This window comes from Mauremys mutica, chromosome 1 (genome assembly GCF_020497125.1).
Source record: "Mauremys mutica isolate MM-2020 ecotype Southern chromosome 1, ASM2049712v1, whole genome shotgun sequence".
Classification (NCBI taxonomy): Eukaryota; Metazoa; Chordata; order Testudines; family Geoemydidae; genus Mauremys; species Mauremys mutica.
In genome coordinates, this window is record NC_059072.1 from 350,027,257 (window position 1) to 350,034,179 (window position 6,923).

General features: G+C 43.4%; 1 long non-coding RNA gene across 1 annotated transcript; it reads right to left on the reverse strand.

Annotated features, from left to right (window-relative positions):
- Positions 1 to 2,268: 2,268 nt before the first annotated feature.
- On the reverse strand, positions 2,269 to 3,738 carry LOC123372851. Its single transcript, XR_006580476.1, has 3 exons — positions 3,275 to 3,738; positions 2,874 to 2,942; positions 2,269 to 2,305 (listed from the first exon to the last, which is right to left on the reverse strand). It is a non-coding gene; the product is annotated as an uncharacterized LOC123372851 (long non-coding RNA).
- Between the last annotated feature and the right edge of the window lie 3,185 nt (positions 3,739 to 6,923).

The window sequence follows — 6,923 nt, forward strand, 5'->3', positions numbered from 1 at the left end:
ACTTCAGTACCTGGCAAACTGGTTGAAACTATAGTCAAGAACAAAATTGTCAGACACATAGATTAACATATCTTGTTGGGGAAGAGTCAACGTGGTTTTTGTAAAGGGAAATCATGCCTCCCCAATCAACTAGAATTCTTTGAGAGGGTCAACAAGCATGTGGACAAGGGGGATCCATTGGATATAGTGTACTTGGATTTTCAAAAAGCCTTTGACAAGGTCCTTCATCAAAGGCTCTTAAGCAAAGTAAGCTGCCATGGGATAAGAGGGAAAGTCCTCTCATGGATTGGTAACTGGTTAAAAGATAGGAAACAAAGGGTAGGAATAAATGGTCAGTTTTCAGAATGGCAAGAGGTAAATAGTGGTGTCCCCCAGGGTTCTGTACTGGGATTAGTCCTGTTCAACATATTCATAAATGATCTGGAAAAAGGGGTAAACAGTGAGGTGGCAAAATCTGCAGATGATATGGGGAAGGATAGCTCAGTGGTTTGAGCATTGGCCTGCTGAACCCAGGGTTGTGAGTTCAATCCTTGAGGGGGCCACTTAGGGATCTGGGGCAAAATCAGTATTTGGTCCTGCTAGTGAAGGCAGGGGGCTGGACTCGATGACTTTTCAAGGTCCCTTCCAGTTCTAGGAGATAGGATATCTCCATTTTTTTTTAAACTACTCAAGATAGTTAAGTCCCAAGCAGACTGCAAACAGCTACAAAAGGATCTCACAAAACTGGATGACTGGGCAACAAAATGGAAGATGAAAATCAATGTTGATAAATGCAAAGCAATGCATATTGGAAAACATAATCCCAACTATACCTATCGAATGATGGGGTCTAAATTAGCTGTTACCGCCCAAGAAAGAGCTCTTGGAGTCATTGTGGATAGTTCTCTGCAAACATCCACTCAATGTGCAATGGCAGTCAAAAAAAAGCTAACAGAATGTTGGGATCATTAAGAAAGGGATAGATAATAAGACAGAAAATATCATATTGCCTTTATATAAATCCATGGTACGCCCACATCTTGAATGCTGCATACAGATGTGGTCACCGCATCTCAAAAAAGATATATTGGAATTGGAAAAGGTACAGAACAGGGCAACAAAAATGACTAGAGGTAAGGAACGGCTTCCATATGAAGAGTGAGTAATAAGATTGGGACTTTTCAGCTTGGAAAAGAGATGATTAAGGAAGGATATGATTGAGGTCTATAAAATCATGACCAGTGTGGAGAAAGTAAATAAGGAAGTATTATTTACTTCTCCTCATAACACAAGAACTAGAGGTCACCAAATGAAATTAATAGGCAGCAGGTTTAAAACAAACAAGAGGAAGTATTTTTTCCACATAATACACAGTCAACCTGTGGAACTCCTAGCCAGAGGATGTTGTGAAGGCCAAGACTATAACAGGTTTCAAAAAAGAACTAGATAAGTTCATGGAGGATAGGTCCATCAATGGCTATTAGCCAGGATGGGCAGGGATGGTGTCCCCAGCTTCTTTTTGACAGAAGCTGGGAATGGGCGACGGGGGGTGGATCACTTGATGATTCCCTGTTCTGTTCATTCCCTCTGGAGCACCTGGCATTGGCCACTGCCAGAAGATAGAAAACTGAGCTAGATGGACCTTTGGTCTGACCCAGTATGGCCATTCTTAAGTTCACCTACCTGTCCATTGGGAACCAGACTGAAACCACCTACTTATTTCATATGCAGAGAATGCCATTGAGTTGTGTCTTCCATAATAATGAAATTATTACAAGGGTTTTAACCCTCAACTCAGAGGGTTAAGCCAGGGGTCTGGTAGGAAGGGAACTGGCAACAGGATAGAGAGAATTTCAGACCCTGCAGTATCTGGCAGATTGCCCTGGGTCAGCAGTATTAAAATTAAAATAAAATAAAAAATTCTTTGCCTCTGACAACTGGTGGCCTAAGGGAAATTATTTATCATTTTTATTATGGTAGCAACTCGTGGTTTGAGTTGGTGATCTTAGTCTAGTTTTAAATATAGACAGGTGTCCACATCACAAACATCAACACCACAACTAGCAAAATTAAGGAAATAAATAGGGCACGTTTTATTAAAAATCAGAAAAGTGCAAATGTTTATACAAGCCTATCTACAAAATAAGTTTCAGCCACCAGCCTTCTGGCAAGTTGACAGTCCATCACCTTCTGTTGTACACTGATGTTCTTGCTTTACATTCTGTGATGAGGCAGCATTGCAATAGGGGGCAGGACTGACTCCCCCGTGTGTTGGTATTCCATGGTGGATGTTCCCTGGTCTGGAGAAGATTTCATACAAGAGACACTGTTAGGGAAAGAATCCTTTTATGAATGAGGGTTTACAAGAGAACAAATGAACAGTGTTAATCTAAACACACATGCTGAGCACCAGGATTGGCATGTCTGCAGCTACACTGAGCTTTTTGCCCTTCTGCTCCATGGAAGGTTTCTGTCTTCCCTGAACTTACACCTTCACTAGCTTTTGGCAGTTTTACCACCCAATCAAACTCCCCACCTGACACTGGAGTGGGTCATACCCGGCATGTGTCAGGCGCTTGGAGCCAGAAGCGAGAGCCCCTCAGGGCTCACCCTGCAGCTGCACTGAAGGAACGAGGCAGTGGTCTGGGAACTGAGCTCAAGTAGAATGCATTAGAATCCTTTGGGGAGCACGCAGCCATTTGTCAAAAACACTTCTAGGCCTGATTCTACAGCAATTCAACTAGAATATGTCTATGGTAAATCCTTGGTTCGACTTTAGATTACTGCAGCAAAACCTTCCTGGCAAATAAACAAGACAAGTTCTGGCAATGCTGACAATAATTGGTGCTATTGTTAATGCGTTATTCCTATACAATGTATGAAACAAAGTTTACCAACAGAAGCAGGAGGAGAGCCTTTTCAGGAGAGCGACTGTCCAATTTCTTCTGGCTTCCTGAGCCAATCTGATGGAAACAAAGGGCATGTTCAGATACTACAATAATGAGCGCAGTATAAATGCGTAGCGGGATAGGTGCTATGGACAGAGTTTCAGGACAAATTACAAACCCTTGAGTGGGTAACAAAGAGGAAATACAGGTCAGAACTAAAGCAAAAAGACCCCTGAAATCTCTAGGAGAAATACTCTCTACCTTTTCACTGTGATCTAAACACAGCATATCCTAGGTGCCCCCCACCCTCCCCCGTACCCTCACTGTCAACTACTCCAACATCTTGGAAGGGCTCAACAGTGACACCCCTCAGGCCAATTAAACAGCTGCCATTCTTTCAGAGTTACCATGAGAAGCTGTAGTAGAAGTGGCTTCTCAGTGAGGACGACTGTCTGCATGGTGCAGGCCAGTTCATCTGCTCAAAGATGGCAAAGATCTCTCTACCAATGGAGGGTTCTTCGTCAAACAGCAAATAGGCAAGAGCTGAAACAAAGAGCACAAATGGAGGTCAGGAGACCCAAAGAAATGGGTCATTGCCCCCAGATACTGTAGGGGAATATGCATCTTCACCATCAAATATCTTGGGCCATCCAGAAGCCTCCATACATTCCTATGATCAATATTACCACCTAGAGGGATCCCGTAGGGGATTTACACATAGAGGGGTGTCTTCTCATTTTGCCCTGTCCAGGCTTTATACTCTTTCTAAAGGTCACATTGTTATTACTGCACAGGGGACAGTGAAAGGGAATGAATATTTGTCTAGGGTGGATTGATCTGAAATATGTCCACTCCCTGCCCCTCATTGCAGACCCCCAGAAATGCAACAATAAAAAGCATATGCAGATGAGCACACAGACATGCCTCCACTCATATAAACATAGACCCTCAAAGAAGTTCACTCACCAACTCCAGAAATACTATTACAAAAGAAACTGGGGAGGGGGGGGAAAATAACAGACGTTCCATCTCTTGCAAACAGAAGAATCTCTACGAGTCATCATCAAGATTTACATATTGGACCTGCAAATTAAACCTATGAGAGGCCTCTATCACACTAAGCAAAAGGAGTATCTGACCCTATATGGCCCGTGATCACTAAAAGGGACCTGACATACATTGCTTGTGGGCTACACAAATATTTGCTAGAAACAGAATAATGGGAATTGGGATTCTTGGGTTCAGTTCCTGGCATTGGGAGGAGAATGTAGTCTACCGCAGCAGTTACTGAAGTTGTTACAGGGTGGGTAGGCAAGCACATACCTTTGACATATTCAAAATAAAAGACAGCCTGACTGAGTAAATGAGAGCTACAGTTTGCCATTTTGGGGACTTGATCTCTATTCCAGGCGGTGCCAGAAGTGACCTTGTATGACTTCTTTTCACAATGACCCTCCTCCAGCCTTCCCTTGGGAAACGCACACAGACACTTGCTCTCAATTTCCCACCACTACTGGGAAAGGTATGGGTGCTGAAAGAGGTTGCAAACACATAAGGGAAGTGTAGGATGCTCACAAATCCTATGAGGGTGCCTGCACAGCTCCAGTGGGGTGAGGACGAGAGGAGGGATTAGTCAGGGGCCACTGGTAGATGGAGATGGGGAAGGTGTTTAGAAATCCCAGTTTCAGCTCAGGACTAAGAGCACCTCCTACACTGGGCTGATCACACATTGCTGGAGGCCTGGCCTTATCCATAGGAGGGGGCCCCAGAACAGAGCTAGAGCCCGAGCCCTGGAGGCACTCTCATTCGCACTCTCCTGTGCACGGTCCCCACAATGCTGTTTGTACTTCAGGTTTCTCCTGGCTTATTAAAAAAACTTAGAATTTAAAAACAACTTTTCATAATTCCTGATTAAAGAGGACCACTCTTCTCTTTAGCTCCTTGCTATCCATTCGGGAGATCCCAGGTACATGTGTATGGACGTTTCCAGCCTTTACTGAAGTCAGCAGAGATTCACCAGTGACTAATTTGACTCCAACAAATGAAACCGTCTGATATGAAGACGTGGACTTGCTCCTCTACCGCTTTAACTAGAACAAAGATAGATGAGCTAGAAAAGAATATCACTTCTGGACTATAACAAGCTTGCAGGCTAGAACAAGGTTTCCCTCGCCATCCTTTTTATTATGGCAACAACAACGTAAAAAATAGGAGATGGTTGGTTTTGTCCACTGGTGCCAGAACAGGAAAATCTAACGTCAGCATCTATCAGCACTTCTGCTGTTCTTACCTGTTTCTTTACATGATTTCCGGGCTCCTTAACGCCCGAGGTTAACATTGCTGTAGCTGTCTGTACAGCAGTTGTATCTATTAGAGCAGTAGCTATTCCTCAGAACCCTGAAAGAAGCATTTTTGAGAACATGTGCACTGTAAAAACTTATACAGAAAAGGATCTAGTCAAAAGCCAAGTGTTCTGAGGTAAGTTTCATGCCCCAGGCTATGTCATTAAAATCTCAAAGCAGGAGCTAGGTTTCCCTTAGTCTTTTGTAAGAAAGTTCTTCACATGATTTAAATTGTGTAGGGAGAGGACCCAGAACATGCAGGATGGACTTGGTATAGAGAGGCCAGAGGATACAGAGTGTGGGGTGACCAAGTACTGTGGTGAATCTGCTGAACAATAGAGTCACTATTCTCTCTCCTCTCTTGGAAGGAGAATGTTCAGCAAGGAGAGTGGAAAAGCAGATCATGTCCCATATCCTTGAAGAAAGAGCCAGAAACCCTTTAGAAGGGTCTGTCCCTAGATGGGAATTCTCTCCTAGGAATTCTACAACAGTTGGAAGCAGCCTGAGCGGTGAGAGGCGTTGCCAGGAAAACCCAGCAGGGGAGTGGGCCATTAGTAGTGGAAGCTGAATCTGTGGAGAAGTAGCTGACTGGGGACAAAGGACACTGAAGCCAGAGCGAACTAGAAAGGGGCCTGAAACATGAACGCAGCAGCTACTTTTCCTAGAAGGGCTACAAAGTCTAATAAAGCTTGTGTAGCCAAGATGTTCAGATGCAATGAATTATCCTGGGGTAGGAGTCTGATCTGAGCAGGTGTTTGGCACATAGCAAAGTGGCAGCTATATTCACCAAAAACAGAGGTAGACCACACAATGAGGATTGTGGGGTGTGTGGACTGTGCCTCCAGGGAAAGCAGCCTGCAGGCAGCTATAAGGTAGCTGGCTACATATGGATAAGAGGATGAAAATGCAGCAGCAGAGGGGTCCCCAACAAGATCACTCATTACAAGATTGAATCCTGGGCAGGGAGACTTCAAGGCCAATACCTAACTGCTCTCTGATAGAAGGATTCATAAGAAGAGGCACCCCAAGTACTAGGCCCAAGGCACCTCTCTGGTGGACTGCCATGAGGTACCAAGATAAGAATGGCTGTGTTTATCTTTTATCATTACTCAGACATTTTTTGCTGTAGTAAGCCAAAGATCAGAGAAATGTTCTTACATTACCAGGATTTTAAAAATATATTTTAGAAAAATATCACACCATGTGACTCAGTAAAACCAATCAAAACTGGCCAGGGAAAAGGGACCTAAAGTGAACAAAACCAAAAAGATTGTATTCACAAAAATGGAAAATTGAGAAAAAAATCAAGCTATTTTCATAAAACTGGCCATTTTCAAAAAATGGCCAAGTTTTGTCCAAAAAAAATTCAAATGATTTTGAATAAACAGAAAAACCCTACCTGAAGCAGTTAGCTTCCCACTGAGAAATGAGGACACTGCTGGACCACTGTTTATAATGCGTTAGAATTATAGGACTGGAAGGGACCTCGAGAGGTCATCTAGTCCAGTCCCCTACACTCATGGCAGGACTAAGTATTATCTAGACCAGCCTTATAAGCTTTAACAATGATTCAGAGCCAAACTGATACCGTTTTTAATAACACTTTAAAAACTCTCAGCTATCACCTATCCCCCCAATCCCATCCAATGATTCCAAGATGTTCATCTCCCTAGAAACCATTTGTTAATTAAGACCCAACAAATCCTTGGGGTAT